The 26,523-nt window shown below is 41.9% G+C and overlaps 1 protein-coding gene across 5 annotated transcripts in view; it reads right to left on the minus strand.

Moving 5' to 3' along the window:
- The window catches only part of TRIO (trio Rho guanine nucleotide exchange factor), a 354,351-nt gene that overhangs the window by 248,864 nt on the left and 78,964 nt on the right, over positions 1 to 26,523 (minus strand). The gene's annotated exons all lie outside the window — the stretch shown is intronic.

Consider the following 26,523-nt stretch of genomic DNA (forward strand, 5'->3'; position numbering starts at 1 on the left):
TATCTAGATATCTGGTTATCTAAGTATGGATACTTACCATGTTAAAAATTAAAACTGAGAAAAAGTTTTAAAAGGTCTTTAAGAAACCACCACAGGTTAACATAAATAATACTTTCTATTACACTATCTGTATTTAAAAAAAGAAATAAGAAGGCTGGCATTGAAGAAATAAGAAGGCATACTTTTGAGCCTGGCTTAGTTGAACACATCTAGATTCTCATACCTGCTTCTGCCTCTGACTTGTGATGTTACACCCCATGCAGACCCTAGAAAACATCACTATACACTTTGGAAAGAATGAGTGTGAAAAATATCTTAGACTATAATTTGCCTATTGTGAAAACACCTTTTACAGATCCCCTGAAAAGTTTGTGGAAAGCCCAAGGGACCCTAAAACCACACTCTGAGAACCACTGCCCTAAAGCAATGCTCTTCAAATCTTTTGCTCAAGAATCCTATCACCAGAGAATTTTACCATCTGCCCTCAATTTTAAGTTATAAATGTTGTAATAGTATATTACATACCCACAAATAGATGTCTGAGATAAGCTTTAAATAAATATCTTTAAGAGGCTTTTGATATTTTCTCCCCACACTCAGGAAATCCCAGGGCACTTCCCCTCTCGGCAAACATGGAGCTCCTGTGCTCCTTGGAACCAGCATTTCCTTTTCTTCAGCAAAGCTCCTCTGAATTACCACTGGATGTGACAAGGTTCATCTACATCAGTGACTAACTGCAGTGCTGACATAGAGGGTGTTTCCTTGATCAAATGCATGGCTGCTCATCATCTGAGCAGCAGCCTCCTCCAGGGACAGAAAATGATGTCAGCGTGCACAGCTGAACCCCGAGTCCAAGAGCCCTGAGAGTGCGGGCCAGTTCTTGCTGGGAGTCTGTCTATGGCTCAGCTCCCCTCTGATGTACCTGTCCCCTCACCCCACCATGAGCTTCGCCGAAGCTTGTCTTGCACACTTGTCTAGGCGGCAGAACCTTGTCCCTCTGCTCCTCTGGCTATGAATTGCAGGGACCATGCCCTCTAGTTTCCAAATAAAGCAAAAATCAACACTGGTTCATACACAGGCAACCTAGCCTAAGGGAAGTAATTCAGACATGGAAAGTGCAGTTTTAAAGAAATATTCAAGGAATGGTTTGTGTCTCTGACTCTCCTGCCATCTTTTGTTCTTTCTACCGGAAGTGGCAACAGAAACCAGAGGGTGCCCCCTTGAAAGCTGGCCTTACAACAAGCTCCCCACACATCAAGATAGATGGGAGACCCTCAGTGACACAGATGAGGCCACCTGAAGAATTCAAGTTCAGCCCTGCAGAGGATTCCTGACACCCTGTGTGGGCTAATGATGGGACCTGGTCCTCAGCAGGTACAAAACAACAAATACATTTAAGTCAATGAGAAGAGGTTGCCTGGGGCAGGCAGGCTAGCAAGGTGGCCAGATTAGGCTGCAGCAGAACAGTGTCTAACAAAGGACTAGAAGTACAATGATCACGAATGGAAAAAGAATTGAATCTGTCAAAAGACATGATGAGGGAACAACGGACCTAACATGCTGTGTCTCTGCCCTTCTCTCTCTCTGTGTCTCTCTCATAAATAAATAAAATATATTTTTTAAACAGTCTCCAAAGGGGGATCCCTGGGTGGTGCAGCAGTTTGGCGCCTGCCTTTGGCCCAGGGCGCGATCCTGGAGACCTGGGATCGAATCCCACGCCGGGCTCCCAGTGCATGGAGTCTGCTTCTCCCTCTGCCTGTGTCTCTGCCTCTCTCTCTCTCTCTCTCTCTCTCTCTCTCTCTGTGACTATCAAAAAATAAGTAAAAATTTAAAAAAAAAAGTCTCCAAAAGGTCTTGCACAAGATACTTCTTTTGTAATGAGAGAAAAATCTTAAACAAGACAAAAAAAAAAAGTCACAACTAAGTATACAGTAACAAAGTGAACTTTTCCTTCATCAAACAGATATAACAAAGACAAACTTGTATTTTTATTTCAACCTCTGATTGTACAGGATCTGGTTAAAGATACCATAAGCCAGGGAGGGACTTGTGTTAAAGGCTGTCCTCTTATAGGTTGGCCAAGCAGGGTCAACTACCTGGATCCACCATCCTCGTGAATAAAAATCCCCACACCTGATGAACAGATAGTCACCACAGACAATCTGTCCCCAGGGCGCCTGGACTGCTGTGCTGTGCTGCTCTTCTCACTCCCTGGTCTCAAGTCCTCGACCTCAACTCACCCATTCCCCTGGTATCACTCCTTATTTCACCAAGTAAAGCAAGATTTTAAAATACTAACTAACTTGATACTCCTCCCTTCTGATTTTTGACTCTATCTTTTCACGGACCTCTTCCTCCGATCCATGGCTTCTGTTGGCACTTGCTTGGTCTATCAATTCGGCCACTCCCCCCACCCCCCCCCCCCCTTGCCCCTGGCAGACAGACTCCAGGCCTCAGCCATCCTCTGCAGGGAGCTGACACCTCCTCGTGCACTGCACTGCAAAGATTCAATGAGGTGATACATGTAAAGCACCAAAAGTGGCTCGGCATTGGTGCTCTGTGTCAGCTCTAGAAACAGACACCACACCTCTTGTCTGCCACCACCCAGGCCTGAGCCTCCACCATCAAGCGAGGCATTTTCCAACGGCCATCTCAGCCTGAGGTGCGGCCAACAGAACAGCCGCAGAGAGGGAGAAGACAAGCCTGCGTCGCAGGCATGAGCCCTGGCACAGGCTCCTGTCTCCCATCCACTCCATCTCCAAATTCTCCAGATAATATGGCACTTTCAGAACTGGGATTACAGTGCAACAATTTTTAATTATACAGGAGTTATGCTCCATCATCTTATGTATAGACCAAAAATGCTGATCAAAATTAATGCTCACACGGTGTAACAATAAGGTCCCCAAGGCATCAGGCCCCCAAGTTGAGGAAATGCCCTAATTCCTTAAACATCACAGGTCCCACTGCACTAACATCACCCATATAACCAGGCCCATCAGTGTAAATCTGGCCTGGTGTAATTAACATTCAGTGGCTGGGGGCTCACACACCCAGAGGGTTCTTCATAACTGGCAAGAGAACACTAAGGTCACTTGAGGAGAAGGAAGATTCCAAACCTAATCTTTCATTTACAGAAAAAAAAAATCACGAGTATTAAATGCAAAGTGCTGGGCAGGCCCGGTGGCTCAGTGGTTTAGCGCCGCCTACAGCTCAGGGTGTGATCCTGGGGACCCAGAATCGAGTCCCACATCAGGCTCCCTGCATGGAGCCTGCTTCTCCCTCTGCCTGTGTCTCTGCCTCTCTCCTCTGTGTATTCTCATGAATAAATAAATAATCTTTAAAAAAAATAAATAAATGCAAAGTGCTCCCCTTGCCCAACTCAGTCTGTGCAGCAAAGCATCCCACCTCCCCCAGCTGCAGTTCCTCCCCTGCCGTCCTGAGCGTCAGAAGCTGGAGGCAGATGTGAATGAGCAAATATGCAGGGGAGCGTTTAACCCAGAGCAAAATAAATAAGGGCACACTCTGCAGCAGCAAGGACGTAGCTGTAATTGCCCTAAATCAACAGGATGGTGTGATGACCACAGAGGAAGGACAACTAAAAGGCAGGGCGTGCAGTAGGATTCATTCAATTGGAAAGGCCGTGCCTCTCTGTCCATGCAGCTGAACACAGGAGTCTTCCGGTTCACCCCTCTCAAGTGCACAGGCGCAGGGGGAGCTACTGTCAAAACTCACGAAAAAGGAGTGGAAGAAAGAGGGAAAGCCTGAGCTCTGAGCATTTCACCCCCTAATAAATAGGCAAGTGGTTGCTAATGGCAACACAGCATCCCTTCCAATTTTACATCTGCGCACCCACATGGCCTCTATGGCTCCCTACCACACACTACTCTGGTCAGCTTCTGCAGAAAGTCACCCATGCTATCCAAAAGCACAAAGGCGCGCGCAAGGACACACAAGTGAAGGACAGCCTTGGCAGGACGGCAAGGCCCTGGGAGAGGAATGCAGTTGAATTCCAAAGGCACAGTCCTTCCGAGCTGATGAAGCGCTGGCAGCGCAGAGGTAACCGTGTGAAGACAGTGGCGGCATGCTGGCCACGTGGCTGACAGTGAAAAAGATTACATCATCTCCTTTGTGCAAAGCTGAACTGCGGGAGAAGCAAATGCTCGCTAGTTTCAGCACCACACGGAGCTGTGCTACAGACGGCTACAGATTTTTTAAGGTGAAAACCAGCCTTATTTCTACTCTGTGTCAAAAATAAAACATGCCCCCAAAGACAATAAAATCAAGCAGTGTGGATTCTCTAAAAAAAAAAAAAAAAAAAAAATCACACTCATCATTTCCCTGTGCCTTCTCAAGCATGCAGTTTCACAGGTTAATTCCTAAAACTACAAAGAAAAGAAAACATACAGGTCTTTTCATACAGAAAATTCCCAGAATATTCATTCTTACTCCAGATCTACTTCAGCTTTCCATTCCATGCAAGGCGGCGCATGTACCGATTTACACCTGGAGCCCATGTTCTCTCCCACCAGAAGACAAAGCAGCTCTGGGCAGCACGGAGCCAAGCCCAGAATGTACTTAACCAAGCCCTGGGGCAGGGCTGTCCCTGGACTGAACACTGCTCTGCTCATTTCAAATGATTCTATTAAACAGGCAAGTCAGGAGTCAGCTCGGAATGACGTTATTACCAAGAACCCTGCTCACAAAATGTGTCCTGCAAGCAAGCACACCTGTCCCTCAGTTCCCACTAGACCTCACCCTCCAGCCTTGGCAACACAGTAGCCGTGCTGAGGGTCTGTCCAGCTGCTGGACCAGGACACATGCAAATGCAACTAACACAAAGGAACAAATGAAGCCTGAACCACATGGACACATTTCCCATCAGTAACTCCCTCCTCAAAAGCCCGGAAAGTTCAGCTGTTTTTCAAGCCAAAGTTCTAAAGAGGTGTCTGCCTCAGCGTGAGTGACAGGCAGCCAGCAAATGGGTAAGCCTAGCCAAGGGCTGTCATCAGCTTCATAATGACATCTCTCACCCCAGTTGCAAAATGGCCTTGAAACCCAGAAATCAACTAAATCAGTAACTGTCAACTATTCCAGATCCTCTGTACCAGCAAGGTTCCATTTCTACTTTACTAGTACATTTCCACTGCTTCAACAGAGGAACAACATGTCCACCTCAGAGAAATCACAAGTCAAGCCTGTGCTCTGTGGCCCTCAAGGTTAGCAGTTCCAAGATTCCCCACGTGTCTATTTTCCCAGCCCGTGAGCACCTCAGACCAGGAACTGGGTCTCACGCACCTTGGTCCACCTGCGTTGAACCAGAGGTTCAGTAGTTTTTTGAGGGGGTTTAGAATAGTGGGGAAAATCATCACTATCAGACAGTCAGGCTTGGAATCAAACCTCAGAAGCATCATCTCCATGTTGGTCAACTCCTCAAAGCATCAGAGTTGTATACTAACTGGGAGCAAAAATTTATGTGCAGACTTGCTCTGAGGATTTAAAGGAAAATTCTGGAAGCACCGAGCACAGTGCCTGGAACCCCAATAGCGTCCAACAAATGTCAACTCTAGTGAGGCTTATTTGTTCCAAATGAGAGCCCAATAGAGCGGTTCCTGGCCACTACAGAAGATGGACAAGAGATGTACCCAGTGGCCTGGGCAGCCATTCTGGACAGGGGCAGTGCTAACTAGGGGCTTACCTCTCAGGGGGGGACTGACTTTAACCACGGAGTGGCCCCCTTATTTCAGGCAGGACTTAGGGGTTCCTCTGTTCTCCTCACCTAAGGCACTGGGTACACAAGGACACAGCCTGGGGCCCTGGCCCCAACATTTCTGTGTGTATGTATTCTATCCAGTTAACATAAAACTACCATTTAGGTAATTAACAGTTCAAATCAATGTATTTTGCTTTCCTAATCTACTCAATGTCACTTTGAATTGGCAGTGGATAGTTACTAAATGCATTCAACACATTTTTCAACAGTAACTGTTTTAACAAAAGGGTACAACATAGGCTTTGTTACCTAATACCTAAGGTTTGACATTCTATTTCTTTCCAAAAAAATTTTTAAAGACTTTATTTATTCATGAGAGACACACAGAGAGAGGCAGAGACACAGGCAGAGGGAGAAGTAGGTTCCATGCAGGGAGCCCGATGTGGGACTCGATCCCAGGACTCCACGATCATGCCCTGAACCGAAGGCAGATGCTTAACTGCTGAGCCACCCAGGCATCCCTCCAAATTTTTTTTTTAAATGTTGGAGGCCGTAACATAAGGGTGCCTGAATGGCTCAGTGGGTTAAGTGTCTGACTTCGGCTCAGGTCATGATCCCAGGGTCCTGGGATGGAGCCCCATCCTTGGTGGGCTCCCCACTCAGTAAGGAGTCTGCTTGTCCCTCTGCTTCTCTATTCCCCTCCCCTCCCCCCAACTCATATTGTCTCTCTCAAATAAAATCTTTTTTTAAAAAAGGCTAAAACATAATTTTATGATTCCTTAAAAAGCTATTCTGATCATTTTAACTTCATATATTACCAATCTCTATGATTTCCTAATTCACCATGAAGTACAGATCTATTTAGATTTCCCACACTCGTAAGCTAAAAAAGCAAAAAACAAAAGCAAAAAAGCAGTAGTCTTTTTTATTAACATGTCACAAATTCTAACTTGTGAACTTCATTGTCAAAACGGTGTGCTAGCTCAATATGAACTGTAAAGTCTTAAAACAAAATTAAGATGTATTTTAATTTCCATAATGGAAACTCATATACAAATCAAGACTGAATATATATGTGCATGTGTGTGTACTGTAAGAAATCTATAAAATTCAGTGAATTTTCCAAAATGAGGTTCAAATGATCAAGAATTCCTTTGATATATAACTTCAATTTCTGAATTAACCTGTAAGAATAGATTCCTTCAAAGACTTATTTTTTTATAAGATACAAGAATACAAGTGTTCACATAAGGGTATATCTAGCTGTACTTGAAAATATGCTAGCTGCACATTAAAAATTTTCATAATTCAGACTGATCTTCCCTATATTCTGAGGTTTACATCCATAAGTTAAAACAGGAGATTACAGCAGCGAAGTCCAAATCCCCAATTGTGACAGGAGCAGTCCTGTTGTCTTGAACTTGGCACGGGCAGGAAGCCAAGGGAAGAAGGGGCAGTGCCCAGGCACTCTAACGGCAGGCCTCAGGCCCATCCTTCCGGAGCTCCCTAGGGGGCACTTAGCCTAGCAGCCCCTGGTGCCGCCCCTGGCTCTGGGGGCTGAGGAGGAGAGAGGCACTGGAGGGCAGCTATACAAGGTTACCTAGAGCTTCACCAAGGCCTGGGAACATGCCAAGAGCGAATGTCTCTGAAGAACTGAGAGACGGATGCAGAGACAGGGCAGGAAAGCACAAGAGAATGGAAGACAACAGCCCAGGTCCAAAGAGGTATCCTTTCCTGGGTCTCCTGCCCTGCACCACCTGGAGGGGCTAAGAGAAGGCGGGGGAGGGTGATGAGTGGAGGAGAGAGAGCTGAAGAATAAACGGACAGGGCCCCCTCCCTGTGGCTGCCCCACAGAGGGTACAGACCTGAACTGGAGAAGAAAGGGCTCTGAGTTGGCTAAGAGAAGAATGTTTGGGTTTAACGCCCAGAGCAAGAAAGATCTTTCTAACACCCTGAAGAGAACTGACAGCTCTAGGGCCTACCTCAGAAGCTACCAAGATGTGGAGACCAGTGGGGCAAAGCCAGCCCAGCCCTGTCCTGCCTTCCCACAGTCTCACAGTTCAGTAAACTAGTGATGTGACTTCACAGGCAGACTTGCTATTTTAAAATACTGGCAAAGATATTAGGTCCCAGGAGCACATGAACCTCCCAGCCCTGAATGAAACTGCACCTGAGAACTGCCACTGAGTTTAACGCCTAGTAAATCAAGTTTCAAACACAGAGAAATGAGGAGTTGAAACTTTAATACCACTGATCCTGTAATTAAGTTGTTTTATTTTTCTATCCTTAAAAAGGGATTGTTTATGTTGAACTTTCACCTTCTGATTTAAATGGTTTCAAAGGGTACAGTGAAAAAATGTTTATAACGGCTTATCAGATAAAAAAGAAATGGTTTGGGGGGGTGGAGTAAAACTTGCAGGGATTTCAGTAAATTCAGGGGCGGGAGGAGTGTTTTCTCATTAATCATTAAGAGTTACTCTGCAGAACACTCAGGCGGTATTTAATACGCATTCTATCCCTAAGTACTGACAATCTTTTCCTGCTTGAAATGGATACTAAATACATTTAGTACTCAAAATAGCTAATTCCATAGCATGCATCACTTAACTGGAATGGGAATCATCTGGCGAACTAGGCTCAGAAGGCCAACCCTGGCCTAGCAGTGCTGACAACAAACCACAGGCCACCAGTTACCCTGGATTCTGAAGTTGGGCCAAAATATCAACCCCTTGGCACATTCTTCACCCACTTGTTCTTCCCAGTGACCTCTGTGAGCACAGGCGGACACAGCCCAACAACCAGCTCCAGGTACAGAAAGGGTCTGTTGCAAAGGCCACTGATCTGCAGAGAGAAGCGCTTCCATGCTGAGGCATCACCATTCATGGTGGTACAATTGTCACCAGCTTAGTCAGACATACACTATCCTTAAGCAATGACAAGCGCTGCCCTTAAGAAAACAAGATTTTTGTTAGCAGCTGCCTCAAAAATAATCTAAGCCTTTCTGTTCTTAATCCCACTAGTGGAGGAGGGGAGCAAAAGCAGTGAAGCACCCCCTGAATAAGAAACTTTGTTCCCGAGAAAGGCTGAACCATCTGAAAGCTGTACACTGATCCTATCACACACATTCAACAAGAATGTTCCAGTTGAAACAAGAATCTTCAGTGAAAGAACGGCTCAGATTTCTGGGGTTTACTAATGTAGAAATTATGCCAGCATTTTCAACAGGTGCAAACGAGCTCTCACAATAACCTAATTTAAATACCACGGACAAATAGATACTTCGCACAACGGGAGTGCGTGTTAAAAGCTGAAAAGTGAAAAAATAAAAAAATAAAAATAAGCTGAAAAGTGTTACAGCTCAGGGGAAGGGAGTTCGAGATGCTTAACACAACAAAACTATCTCTTCTCTGACCCAAAAGGTTCACCATCTGTTTCAAACTTCATGTCCTAATATGTCAGTGCTTGCTGGAGAGAATTCTGTACATGTAAGCCCCCAACGTGCACACCAAAACTCTAAATCTCATTCTGAAGCCAACAGGAGCCCGCCGCACCCCAAGTGATGACAAGGCACAGAGCGTGCAGTTCCCTGGCGGCTGCCAACTGTGCTGCCTCCTGCTACCTGCCCTTCGCTTGGACACACGTGTGGTCTCACTGGCTCATCAGAACTTCAGACCTATTTTGGTGATTACTGTTTATTTTCTCTAATATTCTTAATACTATAGTTCAGCAAATTACAAAGTAGGTCTATTTCTTGGGCCTGGCCTGAGAGCTTAGCCCCTAGCAACAATTCTACAGGAAAACACATTCAAGAATGTAGATAACTAACTCAGAAAAGCTGGCCTTAAGTTATTTGTAAGTATTCTAGATCTAACTGTGAAAACCCAGTGTTGCTGATGCCTTTAGAGCAGCTGCAAGTTACCTTCTCTACAACTTCAGGGAGGTAGTTCAGCCTTTTCTGTGACGTTCGCCCCACTTATGCAGACGTGTCCGAACCATCAATCAGAAAGCGTATGCATTTCTACACTGAATGCTGTAAATTAAAAAGGAAATCAGAAATTCAAAGTGCCTTCCCAAAAATGGCAACTTCTGATAGAAAACAGCCATCTTCGTGGAAAGTAGGCTATATTTCCTAACATTTCAGTATCTCTCACATGAAAAGAAAATCGACCCCTAGGTTAAAGTATTCTATCCAAAGACCTTAAAATTCTGCCATTTTTTATCTCCCGCCTTTACCTAATGAAACTAAAGGACAGAATGCTAAATCGCCGTCCCTCTGTTAGGCGGTGGCTGAGGTACGGCCAGGCGGGCCCCGGGCAGGATCTGAGGACACTTCCCCCTAGGCGCCCACGGCACATGGCAAGCTCGGTGTACAAATTACTGGCTGGACAGCATGTGGAAAGCATGGACCTGGCCTTTAAGATTTTCCTAGCAAATATTCTCTAATGAATTAGGAAGCTCTAGGCTACTGGCATGCCTATACTGAAAACTGATCATACAAGACAAAAACTAATGAAAAATGTACATGATTAAGAGGGGAAAACTACCAGCATATATGGTCTTTTAATGCACCTACTTCTTTTCCTTACAAATGTATGAGAAACGCAAATGCTGGAGAAAGCCCTAGTTTGGCTTAGCTACTCCTGAAGACATTTTTTTAAACCCAGAACACTACCATCCATTATAAGACACACTATTTTGTCATTATCAACTCTGTTTGCAATGTATCTTTCTAAAAGCCATTTTTCTAATTCATGGCACGCATTAAAGTGGTCATGCTAACATGTACATGGAAACTTTAACCAAGCCCCACAAAACATAAAGAAAAACAAAAGGGTGGGGGGACAAAGTTAACTCATTAAGGAATATCATCTCAAATCAAACTTCTTAAAAACCCACCTGATTTCTAAGGTATGGGCTGAGCATTAAGGGAAGAGGGGTAAAAGTAAATGAGGGGAGAGAGCAGTAGAGGAGGGACAAACACACCCACACCTAAAACCCAGTAGGAAACACTGAGAGAAGCTGGAAGCAGAGCAAAGACCAAGGTGTGGTGGCCAAGTGCTCTGAAGTCTTTGCTCCCAGAGCTCATTCTGAGCTGCTCACCAGGACTGAAAAGACCCTCTTGGCCCAACACCCGCCCACTGGCTGATGTGGCCCAGGGGCCCACCACAGGGCCCACATGGCTGTTCTGGAGTCCCCTCTACTGGAACTCACTGACTGCCCAGGCATTGGGAGGTTCACCCATCATTTACCTTCTCCTCCCACCCCCCAGTGCGGATGGAGTTTACAGACAGTGGGGACAGTGTTTCTCATTTCTATTCATTCTCTAACAATGCAGACTACGGCAGGAATTTAAGGACTGTCTGACTTTAAGCAAGCAAAGAGTAGATTTAAAAAAAAAAAAAAGCTCCCATGTTATTATCTTTTCCTTATAACATTCACTTGTGAAAGTGTGAAGTAGAAACTTCCCTATGCTGGCAGAAAACATTTATTTTCTTCTAGTGAGAATTCCTCAAGGGAAAAACCGCATTAAATTCAATAATAGTCATGAAAACGGACCAGACTTCACACTTGTACTGGTTTGGTCTCTGTGTTCTATGTTAACAAGCTTTACTCTATGAACAGATGAGCAGGTTGAGAAAAGATAAAGATTTAGCATATCTTCATTATACACATAGAGATATTAACATGGCTTTAGAATCTTAATACACATAAGAGAGAAAAGAACTTTCTATGAGTCAGCTAAGAACATCAAGTAGAACGGTAGCATGTGACGAAGAGCACAGGAGCAGGAGGATCGTTGCTTGAGTTCCAAGTGTGGCTTTGCCACTTAGGAGTTGTGTGGTCTTGATAAGACACTTCACTTCTCTGTTTCTTAATTTCCACACCTGTAAAACAGTACGTCCATCTGGTAGCGCTGTAGTGAAGTCAAGAGTTAAAGACTCTACACCACTGCCTGGCACAGGGTAAGTATCATAAGTGACTCTGGTTCTCATCATCATCACAATCAAGAAGCTGCTGAATATAACCTACTTGTAATTTTAGTAAAAATTGTAGCACTCAAATGTACTGAACTGCCACAAAAAGTATTCCAAGCTTCACATGGAATATAATTTATCCCACATTTGGCATTTGAGAGGCTCTGCTACTGATATAAATGGCATACCCTAATAAGTAAAACTAGAGGGAAATACAATCACAGAAAGTGTCTGGGGCAAGAGAAAGCAAACGAGAACATAAAATGAGCAAATACACACTTCAGTTCTTAACTGCTTTGCCTTCTCCAAATTATGCTACTTAAAATGATGAAATAAAATACAAAGAATGCTAAAATCAGAGATTTAGAGCTGAAAATTTCTCTGGATCCACAATATAAAAATCAGCTTCTAATATGAATCAAGTTTCAATCCAAAAAAAAAAAACTTTAATTAAAAACTTTTTTAAAGTACATAGTCTTAAGTAGGGATCAACAGCTGATTCTGTCTGCTTCCTCTCAACCTGCTCCCATGGCATCAGAAAACCCTGAGTACCTTTCTGCTATGTACAGAGTTTTATGATCATACTGAATGACTACTAAAAGATTTTAAAAATTGTCTACCAACCTCATAATTTCCACCTGGTTTCCCCTAAGTCAGTATTATTTAATTCCCAATTACGATACAAGGCAAATTTATGACGTTCAAAGAATAACTATCTACTATGGATCTGAATACATGTAACAGGCCCAAAACAAGGCCTATTATATTTCAATTAATATAATAGAAAGGTATTTAGAAAATATTCTTTGAATAAACCCTTAAACTCTTTTGGCAGTCTTCACCAAAAACAAGCTGGAGTGGGAGGGGGAGCCTTCATTCTAACACTAATAAAGAAAGAGAATCCAAGGGACATTTTTGTTTCTTTCAATCTGAAATGCACTGCTTTGTTCCTAAAAAATTATAACCAGTACTTGAATCACATACTCTAGAAATCCAAGAACTACTCTTAAAAACTTGTTCCACAATTCATGATAACATAATGTAAATTTCAAACTTTTATATTACATTCTAAAATGGGTTTTGCCAATAGCTTTGATGAAGAAATCCCATCTTGATTGTAAAAGAAAAAAATAGGGAGAAAAATTTACATTTAATATCCTTTTAAATTTAAACCAATTAGATTTACAGAATCTTATCAGATATTGATAACAGGAGGCTTGTTTTCCACAACTTCAGTGAAAAGTTAGCATTCTCTCTTGTCTGAAAGTCTAAACAGGAAAGGCCACCCCACACATGCACACCCCGGAATGCATGCATGTCCGAAGCACACAGCATGCAGCTGAAAGAGTTTTGGAAAATGTCTGGTTGGTTAACAGATGCTTGGCTTGGATTTCCTCCCAAATATGTTTTTAATGCTGATAATGCTTAAATGCAACTGTTCAGAGCAAGGGAAGGAGTGAGGAGAATGGAAATCTGCTGTCACGTAAAAAGGGATGAGGGATAGCCTCATATTAACAGCTTAGCTAAAATTTTACAGTGATTTTTGCACAAATACATCAGCTGTTCCCAATCTTCTTGCCACCAAGAACACTTTTTTCTTCATTTATCCCCAATGCAAAGCTCATGATTAGAGTCTCCCTACCGAACTGCATTTAGTAGGTAATAACTGATCCCATTTTCAGAAATCATTTATCTGTTAGAATAAACCAATGTAACCACACTGCATTCATAAGAGCAAACAAACTTCAAGCTTCACTTAGTTTCTAAAGCCTTATTCCAGAAATTTGTAGGATTCCTAATTAACTGTTTTATCATTTTAAAACTTATTACTCACAGACCAAAGAAAAATCCTGAAAAACAGCAAAATTTAGGTTTCAAAGAAATGCAAAGAGTTTGCAAAGGAACTGCTGAAGAGGGGAAAACCTTGGTAACATTCTAACTGGAATGATGGAATACTGTCAACTTACAAATTACGTTAATTACTTAAAAATCGAGAAAAAATTCCTTCTGTCCTATCACTCTCCCCTCTCCCCAAAAGCATCCTTCTTCAAAGGCCAGTCTCAAACTTTATGAAGCTTTTTCTAATGATCTTGGGGGCGGGGGATGCTCTCACAGGGCACCCTATGCAGTACTCTACCCACTGCATCTGTTGAACTGAATTTGGTACTCTGGTTATGAATTTCGTAGTCATTTATCTTCCCATATTATCCCCTCCACAAAACAGGAAGGCAGACCAATGGTGGAAAGAAGGTGGATTTTTTTAGTTTGCTCAACCTAATCAGAATTCTTTTCTGCAACTGGTGGCCTTGGGTCTCTGAGCCCCATATGTGAAATGGGATGGAGCATCTGATAAGGTCAGTGAGGATTAAATAAGGAAATCAGTTCCCAATCAAGCACCTAGGATTCAAAAAGAAGTCAGTTATGCGCTTATTCACCGCAGGAAAGAGGTCTCCACATCTCCAAGCATTTGGGAGAATCAGATAGGAACCAGCTCCCACATTGCTGTTCTTGATTGATCTTTTCAGGAAGGAGACCAACAACTCAAACTTTTGGATGCATAAAAGCTGTCACTGCAGACCAATTTACTGCATAGAATTCTTATTCTGTACATTTCAACTAAGTATCGGAGGAGGAAAACCAGCTGCATATTAAAGAACACTCACAAGCACCCAGCATCTGGGGTGGGGGGTAGAGATGGGAAGAGGTCTGTATCACTAACCAGAACATTACAAAACTGCTAGATTTTCTATCTAAAACAAACATATAAAGTGTCAGAATACCATTTATATACCGGTGACCCTAAAACAACACAGGAGTTAGGGATACCGATTCTTGCACAGTCAAAAGCTCATGTATAGTAACTTTTGGTTCTCCAAAAATGTACTAATAATCTACTGTTGACTGGAAACTAAGAACACAAACAGGTGATTAACACTTATTTTATATATGTATCATATACTATATTCTTACAATAAAGCTACAGAAAAAAAAATCATGAGGAACAGAAAATACACTTACAGTACTGTGCTGTATTTATTGGGGGGAAAAAGCCTGCATATAAGTGGATCTGCACAGTTCAAACCCATGTTGCTCAAGAGTTAACTGTATACTGGAATTATTCCTGGCAGTTTAATATTTGGATTTTCAGTATTTTTACTCTATTGACTATATAAAACATCCTGGACATTATGCACACTATCTTCTCTATGGCCAACAATTTCAGATGATGCATAACCTACCACCATCCTATGTGAAAATACAGCCAACCACAAAACATCATTATCATCAGCATCATGAGCAGGTAACTCTACTGATCCCACAAAGTGCTTGTTTTTATACCTACCTTCCATTTGCAGATGGAGATTTACAGGGTTAAATTCACTTGCAAAGGTGCCCAAGAGCTAGGACCTAAAACCAGAGAACTAGGACTTCTCAATTCTCCACAACACCGTTTAATCAAGACCAAGCAGAAAACACTGCAGTTGCACTCCTTGGCACTTTATAAACTACACTGTGAGATTTTAACATAAAGGACCACATTCATAAAGTGGTCTATAAATCAAAGAGGAGCAGAAAAAGTTACATTAAATAGGATGGGGCAGTACAGGGGTGGCTCAGCGGTTTAGCGCCACCTTCAGCCTGGGGCGTGATCCTGGGACCCAGAATCAAGTCTCACTCAGGCTCCCTGCATAGAGCCTGCTTCTCCTTCTGCCTGTGTCTCTGCCTCTGTGTGTGTCATGAATAAATAAATTAAAAATCTTTATAATAAATAAATAAATAAATAAATAAATAAATAAATAAATAAATAGGATGAACGCTGAATTCTCTTGACTATAGTCCTGAATTACATGCACAGGGGACATAAAGGGAAAAGAGTCTCAACCACAGCAAGAGACAGTGCACCTCTCTCTCCTGCCCCACAAGGGGCTGTGGGAGGCAACACGCCCACACTCGAGCCCACGTGGGGTGACAGTGGGAGGACGTAAACAATAGGAATCAGGGTCACAAACATGGTATGACACATACCTGGCTTTGAGTGTACCTACCACTGCATCATGCAATAGGGACGAGACTGTGTCACTGCCATTATTATAAATGTTTTAAAATAAAGAGCAAATTAATGAAAAATTCTGAATTTTTCTAATTACCTTTTTACAAAAAGTTCTCCCCAGGACGCAGGTAATCAGTTCACCTCCAGCACTGGCCATACTCTTCCATTAACAGCATCACTATGCATTTTTCTAATTTTCACTCCTATTAAAATCTACTACATGCTCACTATGGAAAGAAATCTGACCCAAACTCTACTTTCCCACATGGAAATATCATTCTGTATCTGACTTCATCTGAACATTATGATCAACTTTAAAAGTTCACCAAAGATAAAAAGGAAAACATCTTGTTAGCCTTTCCCAAATGTTCAGTTGATCACAGTGAGACGGGACCAGGTTAGCAGCTATTAACAACTCACAGCAACAGTTTAAAAGGCAACTAATGCTAAGAAAGGAGAAAAATCACTGGCCCATAAATTCTACTTCAAAGAGTAGCCACCTCTATGTTCAAACTAGGCAAACAAGTTTTGGCTCAACTTATTACCAGTCTCCCTTTTTAATACCTAGCTATCAAGACCTGGCCGGTACTATACTGGCCAAGCCATATCTCTCAATCAACAGGTCTACTGAGATGAAATGAGGTTGCTAAGTTGAAACATCGGGCATTTTCAGCAGCACGCTGGTCAGTGGAGTTGGTGACTGTACAGAGGGTTTTATGTCTTGTGCTTAAATGTGTCAGGTTCAACATCCATCTGTGTCAAGACTACAACAGCTGATTTCCACTCAACTGCTGGTAGCAGCAGGTGCATGTGTGCACCATGTGTGCATTCACATCTCCAGCATACTGCGTCCACCTGCCTCCACAGATTCTGAGTCTCTGGATGTTCAAAGCAACATGCTAGCCTTCCCCTACCAACCCCACGTCATACCACATTACAATAGCACCATAGCATCACTGAGCCTAGTCCTTCTTAAACCACTGTATCAACAACCACATTAGTAGGAAAGGAAAGGGAGCTAACTCCCAGATACTATCGGAGGAGAAAATGAGTGTAATGTTGACAAGCAGGCTGGTAGGAGGCCCCATTCCTCTCCCAGATGTTTATAAAAGATACATGAAATTACCACATAGGGCAAAAAAGCAGACAGGCCTAGAAAGAGTGTGAATATTTTTCTCAAATTATGAAAACAGGTTGTTTTATAGGCAAATCTGTAGAGGAAAAAAAAATAGCTCAGGACTGGATAAAATGAGAAGTTTGGAAGGATGAAGGTTAAGGGGTGTGGGGTTCTTACTAGTGTTGAAGACATTCTAAAACTGGCTGTACTACTTTCTGAACGTACTAACAAGCCACTGAATCATACGCTACAAATGGGTGATTTTTACACTCTATTCATCATTATACTTCAATAAAGCTGACCCCCAAAAAAGGTGTTGAGAAATGTTTCAAAAACATTCTACATAAAACATGCCATTAACTGTTCATTAAAAATATTTATATGGAATGGAGGAGAGGTCATTTTGGATAGAGGAGGTATGATCATTTCTTCTCTCCTAAACGGACACAAGGTTTGGGTGTATTCAGTAATTTTAATAGTACTAATGTTTAATACCTTTATCAAATACTCCTCTGAGAAATAAATGCATACATTCTAAGTTAATCCATTCCTGATCCCAACAGTTTGGTCTGGTGTACAGAACAGAGAGAGAGCTAAGTATTCATCACCTCTGTTTCAGCAAACAGCTTACTATAAGACTAAGGCTTGAAGAATAAACACACAGATTTTATAATTAAGACAAAAATATTTGTTCACAAAAAGTCTTTTGTCATTGTATAAAAAATGCAAGCACTTTAAGATTTTGAATATAATTAAAGAAAATACCTTCAGTCACCATAAGTTTTTAGTTTGGGGGACTTTTGATGCTCTGGGGAATAAAAGCTGTATTAAACTGCCTTGTGAAGGACCAAACCACCATAATTTCATATCACTGGGCCTTCTACCCTGAGGTATCAACAATTCAATAAAAGCAGGTTGGTCCCTCTCATAAGTAAATAACCTGTTAAATAGGTCATCCATCTAACCAACCAGGTCAGCTGCGTGAAAATACAGTTGTAAGTTTTAGGTTTCATCAAAAATGCATAGTTTTATCAGTAAGAAGCACAAAAAAATTTACATCTCTACACAAAAGCTGTTGATGCCTTGCCAGTGAACTCATTCTACAAATACATGTTTACTGATTAGAATGAATATACATAAGAGCTAAATTTCACTCATAGTTTTTACATTTTGGCTTTGGAAAAAAAGCTTTCATTGTTTTAGATTTCCAGTTTACATATATTAAACCACCTGTGGACCTAGCAGAACCATCACTGGGCCAACATCTCACCTTTAAACTGTTAAAACTATTGACATTTTATATTATTCTTTACAGTTTTCAAAGCATTTTCTAAACCTAATTAGTTTACCCAATGACTAAACACAGCCTGTTAAGATAGATACATTTATTTTTTATACATTTATTGTCTATACTTTAGAAACTAGGGACCCCGGGTCAAGATACGAAATTCCTATTTACTAGAGATAATACAGCCAGGAAACCATAATCAAATCCAGGTCTGTGGTTTGGGAGCATTTTTTGTTTCTTTTTTGCTGTACTCAACTCAGAGCCTGATTTTTTTGTTTTTTATGTCTGTATTTCTAGAATGTGTTAGCTTGTACAAATGAATTAGACTCTTTTCAAGATGCTTAAAATATACTTTTAAAGTGTCAAAAAAATTATCTGAAATGTTTTACAACTAGCAAACACACATTCTAGGTCTCCTTTATATTCTTTATATTCTGAACATATTATGTAAGAATGGGTAATATTTTGTCTCGGTTTTTCAGAGATACCATTTTTCCCCTTTATTCTTTAATAGATTAGTTTCCTCAGAAAGAAATGTTTTTAAAGTCTTCATTGATATGTTACTCAGAGCAAATCTTCCAAATATATAATTTAGACCAAAGTCAAATCCCTTTTTATACTTATTAAAATAATTTTTAAAAAGAAAAACAGTGCATTTTAACCTAAAACAAATCTTTTATTATCAACATTCAGCATCACAAACATTCCTTGGAAACCATCTAGCTTTGTATATTAGATCAAAAAAATTTTAGTCATTTCATTTCTTTTTACAAATCAAGCACTTTTTTAAATGCCCCACACCTCTATTAAATGACCACGTGACAATTTATACTTCCCTCTTAACAGACTGAGGGATGTTCATATCTGCTTCTATGAAATAGGCTAAAATGCTTTCTGCATCATCATAATCTGCAATCATACAACAAAACCCCTTTTACTTATAGATACATGTCACAGTTACGAACAGAAACAATTTTCACTATCTCACCTCCTACCGTACAGCAAACATGATTTTTAAATATCGATTCTCTATGTACAGATCTCGTAACATTTTCTGTCTACTCAATTGTGGTGTAAACTCTCCTCCAGACAGACAGACAGACAGACAGACACTGAGATTACAGAGCTGGCTCCTGGGGGCCATCTGCCCCGACAAGCTATTCCCCAGCATCCCTGGCAGTCTTAAGCAGACAGAATGTGAAACCTGCCAACGCAGCTACCTACCACCCTACCCAGATTAGCAAAAGAATAAGCATCTCCCATCCACTGGTCTGGCCACCAGCTTCAAAGGTCACATCTGCCCGGACCCCTGTCTATCACCCAGCGCATCTGTAGAATTGTACTACTTTATCCTCTGTCATTCATTCTGCCTCTGAAACCACCAGTATTTCTCAATGAGTGTAAAGTAGTCCATGCCATCATGCTGTCTGTACATTCTTCATATAGGAACCTCATCAATATTTTCAGTGATAATGACAGAGTAAATCTTTAGGTGCATGTGGTGCAGAGGGGGAAAAAATAAACCAAGAGCTTAAGAAGGGATAGAATAAATGGTACATTATGTCTACTACATTCAGAGATAAGAAAGAGGAGGAAGTTTACTAAAGCTTGAGAGGGGCCAGTTACCCACTTCTTCCAGAACTCAATAAGCTGTCATTTCCAATAGTTACGTCTTAACACACTGATCATCAGACCATAATCCTAGGCAAGCCTCAGTCTTTCCAATGAATTTTATTTTCCATGTTCCCCCATAGTCCTGTAGCATCACACTTCATGCTCAACTGCTTGCCATTGCCCCCTGAGCCCAGCACTTCCCACTCAAGACCACACACTCTGATCAGTCCATGAGCTAATCCCACCAGGTACTGAGGCTTACTTAGTGGCTGCTTACCACCACAAAGTGTCCCCGCTGCCCTCAGCTGTAAATGCTAGGGTAGGTCCCCTACACCAGGTGATCCTTTGTATACAGAAAAAAATATACTAGAAACTCCAGGTTTTTAAAACTTTTTCATCCTTTCTTTTTAAAGTTCCAATTTTATGACTTTTTATAATACACAGTATTAACACACATGTTGAAAATATTTAATCAATTTTTTTTAGGATTTTATTTATTCATTTGACAGAGAAAACACAAGCAGGGGAGCAAGCAGGCAGAGGGAGTTAGAGAATCAGGCTCCCCGCTGAGCAGGTAGCCCAATGTGGGGCTTGATCCCAAGATCATGACCTGGGACCCTGGGATCATGACCTGAGCTGAAGGCAGGCGTTTAAATGACTGAGCCTTACTCAATTTTTAAAACTGATTTAGTATGCTTAAAAAAAAAAAAAAAAAAAAAGTCTGTTTCCCACAAAAGACGCAGAGTTGGGATGCCTGGGTGAGCATCTGCCTTCAGCCCAGGGCATGATCCTGGGGTCCCGGGATCCAGTCCCACCATCAGGCTCCCTGCAGGGAGCCTGCTTCTTTCTTGGCCTGTGTCTCTGCTCCTCTCTCTCTCTCTCTCTTATGAATAAATAAATAAAATCTTTTAAAAAAATAAAAGATGCAGAGTCTCTCACAGCATCTCTCACTTTCTACTCTTTGTGGTATATAGTGAACAAAAGTTTGTATATCCATTTAATAAATATTTCTTGGGTATCCACCATGTCTCATGCCATGCTAGGCAATGACGACAGACATTTCCTGCCTTTATGGAGCTAAGAATGGACCTGTTCATGGAGCTAAGTATATTGCAAGAGTCCATAAAATCAAAACCATAAATGCAATCAAGTGTGAAGCTGAGGCTACAGGAAGCTAAGGGGCCAGACTGCAAAAAGGGGTGGGGTTGGTGTAGGGAGCAGGAACTGTCTGTAGGTAGGCTGTATGGAGGTGGGGGTTAGGAAGAACACAGTCACTGAAGCCAGGAACCAGTGGGCATGTCTCACTCAAGGAACTGACAGCAGCCTCGTAGGGCAGAAACATCCAGTGGAGAAGAACGGTGGCAGCAGACACACATCCCTGGCCCTACTAGCCATGTGACTCTGACAACCACTTAGCATCTGTCATCTTTAGCCTCTACCACTACCACATGTGAATAACAAGATCTACTGCAGCAGGACTGTCAGGAGGATTGGAGGAGGTAACTCATGCAGTGCTCATCACAGGAACTGGTAGTTGCTGCTGCCACTGCTGTTATATATAAGTCCTTATGTTCTCAACTAGACTTGAACACCCCTAACACCAGAATCTTTACCTGAACGAACTTTTACATGTAGATTCTCAACAAGTATTTGCTTCCTCCCAATTCCTTCAATGACCTATGTCAGCATAAGAAAATACAGTGGCCCCCCCTCAGCTGCAGTGTCAGTTACCCACAGTCATCCATGGTCCAGAATCCAAAGATGCTCCTCTGACACACTGCCAGGTTAACAGTAGCCAGGGCTCTATCACAGCATCTGCGTCACTCACCTCACGTTGCAGCCCCGTGCAGGCATTACACCATCTCACAGCAAGGAGGCTGGGCACAGCACAGGGAGGTATTTTGAGAGAGACTACATTCACGTAACTTGTATTACAAGATATTGTTTTAATTGTTCTACTCTAGTATTAATCTTTTACTGTGCCTAATTTATGAATTAAACTTCATCATAGGTATATGTGTACAGGAAAAATACAGTATATATAAAAACATACAATATATATAGGGAGTTCAGTCCTATCCATGGTTTCCAGTCAATAAAGGTCTTGCTTGTTGTATTCCTTGCAGATTAGGGGGGACTACTGTTATAAAAAAAAAAAATGAGAGGCTCCTGGGTGGCTCAGTTGGTTAAGTGTCAGCTGATTTCAGCTCAGATCATGATCTCAGGGTTTTGAGATGGAGTTGTGCGCTGGGGGCATGGACTCTGCTTGGGAGTTGTCAGTCTGTCTCTCTCCCTCCCTCCCTCCCCTTCTCTTAAAAAAGAAATTGGTCACTATTTTATGTCTGTAAATGGAATTCAAGTCCTCAAGATCAGAAAAGATCCTAGTATGACTCTACAATATAGAACTTCTATAACTTTGCATAATACAAGTTCTAAATAACTGATCATAACAGATTTTGTTCTTGCATACTTTATGTTCTAACCATATAATTATATTAAACTCATAAGAGCAGAGAATGATGCTGGTATATAGCTCTCTCTGTCCTGCAGAAAGGACAGGAAGAAGCAGCATTTAGAAAGAGATCTGCTCTGGAGAGTAAGGTAAGGTCCAGGAACAGGCATTAAGAGACTTTCAACTTAACCTCAAGGAAGGTTTTCTCTCCCTAACTTACAGCCTGGAGGGTCTAAGAACAAAATGCATCTACTCTCTGGTTTGAGAAAATTAAATAATGATTATGACTCATTACCGCTCAACTGTGAATTTTTAAAAATCAACTGAAAATAGTCAAAGTTGGTTCACAAGTTATAATCTTAACTCTTTCTTAGTTCAGACATAACACTATTAATAGCAGTCCTTCCAATATGTGCTTTCTGGCACCCACAGGTCATCCAAGGGTTCCCCCCCACCCCTGCCACAGATGGGGGGATGGGAAGGACAGGGGTCCATCACTGAAAAATGGGCCTGTTAAGCTTGTTGGATCCAAGTGTACTGGTATCAAAAAGTGAGAGACAGAGAACAAATTTGCTATTGGTGCGTAGCAAATTTCTGCACTTTGGACTGTTAAAATACCACACAACAGTAAACATGACAAACTTGTTCTTCCCTTCTTTGTAACATCCTCCACTAAACGCATTTGATGGGCATTGGCAAGTAACTTGAAAGTGAGGTCTTGCAAATTTAATCCTCAAGCAACCTCACATGAAAGTACTGATTAGACCATTTGTAGAATTATGATATCCGTGGGCCTTACCTTTACCATTTTCTCTCTAGCCCCAGGAGAAAACAAAAAACAGCCAAGTGATATTAGAAAAAGCATACTGCAAATTTCAGTGTTTTAATTATTATGGTAATAGAGGATTCTCACAACACATTATAAGTGATTATGACTCAGTAGTTTGTTGGAACATCAAGATAAGAAACTACCCTAGAGAATCATACCAAGAGAAATGACCAAATAAGAGAGGGAGTAGGGGGTAAGGAAAAGATAGAAAAGGAGAATGTAAGAAATAAAGAAGAGAGTCAAGAAAAACCACTCAGAAGTTTTGAGAAAGCTGAGGTGGACAATGAAACTGCTTCGATCACCCCCTGCAGGCCATCTGCATGATCAGAGTACAGCCAAGTGTTGATCTGCACATTCAACCATGTGTGTAACACTTTCCACGGATCCTCACTTCCATACTCCTTTGTTCTATTTTATATTTGGAAATCTGTGGGGGCATTTGTAATTGTCACAATGATTGGAGGGAACATTACTGGCATTCGAAGGATGAGAGCCAGGAATGCTGGACAGACCTCACATGTGACCAGCCCTAACACACACGTTTAATTAAACATCTTGCCTGACTTTCCGATGTCTTGCCAGATATTCAAAGAATTCAAACTCTTGTGCTTCTTAGAACCTAACTCCATTTTATGCATAAACAGAAACAAATTTTTGGCACAGTTTTCATACATTACATTTTCCAGGAGAGAAACTATCTTGTAAGTGGAGGAAATCCCTACTTTGCCTCGGAAATATACCAAGAACTGTTCACTTGAGAAAAATCTCATCACCAGCAGCAATTTGGCTCACGGCATCTGTGTCACCAACACAACACCCTGGTAGCAGTCAGCCTCCATGGACATTCTGTCCATAGAGATGCTACATCTTCTAGAGTGATACTGCTGAAGTGTGATCCAAGTCCACAAGTTCATGAGCACCTCTCTGCACTTAGACAAGGAGGTCATACATCTTCTGCTGACCCATCTTTTCCACAGCAAGACGTCAATGAAGGAAGTTACCAGGTGATGGACAGATTTACACTCTCAAAGCAGATCAGCACTTCCAGTACCATCATTCTAGTATATAGTCAAACTTCAGCATTACATACTTAAACGTTTGTTTGTAGACTTTCTTGTTAAAGCACTATTTTGATTTCACTGGTGTTGATTACATTTTAGGGATAGTATAAGGAGCATTAGATATTTTATACAGTGGAGCACCGGCTGGTGGAGTTAAGAACCACTGCTGTAAAAAAGAGAAGAACCACCTAAATCCAGCTTTGAATGGCTTCCTAAATGTACAGGGAAAGATCAAAAGGGGGCATGATTATCCGGGCTGTTGCAAGGTGGTCAAAACTATGTCACTCCCCAAACCTTAATTAAACTCCTAAAACAGGTTCTAGAGATGGTCTGCAGATGTTTTACAGTTTCACTTTATTCAAATAGTAGAGAAAACAGACCGCCTCTCCTCCCACGCCTTAAACAATGCTGCAGGAAGGGCCTGACCAACAGCGCCTGCAGGCCAAATCCAAGCAGCCCTCAGCTACTTTTGCAAGTACTGTCTCACCGGAATGCAGACAACCAAGCCCATTCTCTACAAATGCTGCCTCATGTTCCAGCTGCAGGGCTGAGGAGCCGCATGGGAGACCCAGCGTGAGCCCACAAAGCCTAACATACTTACTATCTGGCCATTCATTTTTTTAAAAAGTGCCAATTCATGTTTAAGATCAAATGTACCTTGATAGGTTTTATTTTTTGAAAATATGTATTTGAAATATATAAAAATCTATACATCCTTGATATTATAAATTTAAATATTACAGAGAATATCTGAGATCAACAGGATGCTCTGTACTCCCTCCAATACATTTTAATTTTATGCTTTCATTTTATCAACATATATCTAAAGTTTCCTGTCCAGATTTTGGTTGGTCACAGCCTACAAGTAGAATGGTTTGAACCACCTATTATAATTGGTATGTTCAAACAACCTTAACAGAACTTTTCTAATCAAATAAATTCCTCTAAAGTCAAACAGTTCTAGGACTATGAGTGATGATCATCCTAAGTTTATCCAAAATGATGTGACTTCTACCCATGCAGATTACCTATACTTAAAATCCACAAGCAACCTCCTGAAAGCTCCCGTGTAAGAAACGAGCTGGGATACACGTGGGTCCTTTTTTGTCTCCACCAGCGTTGGAGGCAGGCTGTCCATGCTGCTGTAGAGACATGATATACTTGCTGACATTCCTGGGCCATACGTCTGGTTCCCATACACACATTGACACTCCTGACACACTGTCAATCACAGGCTCCCACGTTCACAGCAGCAGATCACCTGTCTACTTCAAAGCCAGCTTCAGCTCATCAATGCCATATGGACTACAGGAAAACCAAGCAGAAAATAAAGGCTCAAGCTGTGGGCAGGGCTCTCCTCCTAACAGCTATCAAGAAGGGATTTCTATCCCTGACCTGCCCACACAAAACACCTCAGAACTAAAGATCCAGGTGCAGAAAACCTGCATTAAAACACATAAACAAGGCAGCCTGGGTGCCTTCGCGGTTTAGCGCCGCCTTCAGCCCAGGGCATGATCCTGGAGACCCGAGATCGAATCCCACGTCGGGTTCCCTGCATGGAGCCTGCTTCTCCCTCTGCCTGTGTCTGTGTCTCTGCCTCTCTCTCTCTCTCTCTCATGAATAAATAAATAAAATCTTTTTTTAAAAATTAAAAAAAAAACACATAAACATGATTTTCCCCCAAACCTAACCAGAAAGTAATGAAAGCAAATCTGTTTTTCCTTTTTCCTTCACTGGAGGTGGACATGGAGGATGGGGTTCATCCACTGGGAAAATGGCCATCAGAAACCCTGAGAGCACCAAGCTCTCCCTGGCCCTACATACCAGCCCTGACACCTCCCCTCTGAACTCAGAGAGAGCTCAGGTATCAACCCTCAGTGGTTGTGGGGTTTTTTTAAAAGCGATTTTATTTATCATTATTTAAACCACTACCAGGGCTGCCCACTAACTTTACTCTTATACTGTAACCTCTTCGTTGAGATTGAAGAACAAAGCTAAGTGTATCTCTAAATTTCATACCAGAGGTAAACAATTTAAGTGTTGGAATCCTTACCTTAGTCCGTAAAACAAGCCCTCCCGATACAACTTCAGCATATTCAGTGTAGCATAATTCGCTTACTTGTATTTGGTGGAAAACCATGCAGGGCTCTAGGTCCCTCTTGCACACAGGTCACCCTTCCCAACCCCATTCCTCAGCGGCTCCTACTTTCCACCTGCTATTTCCTCCAGAGCTTGAAGGGACACAGTGCTGAGAACACAAGGTTCCTGATAAAGTGCTCCCTGACAGACTGCATTAAACATGAAAGCCCAAGCTTGGTAAAATAAATCTTCCACTGGAGAACTGTGACCTACTTGAGGATTTAGTTTCAATGGCACACAAGGATGAACACCCCTGTCCTGTATCACACAGGTCCAAAGTGTGC

Source organism: Canis lupus, chromosome 34 (assembly GCF_003254725.2).
Source record: "Canis lupus dingo isolate Sandy chromosome 34, ASM325472v2, whole genome shotgun sequence".
NCBI classification, from domain to species: Eukaryota; Metazoa; Chordata; class Mammalia; order Carnivora; family Canidae; genus Canis; species Canis lupus.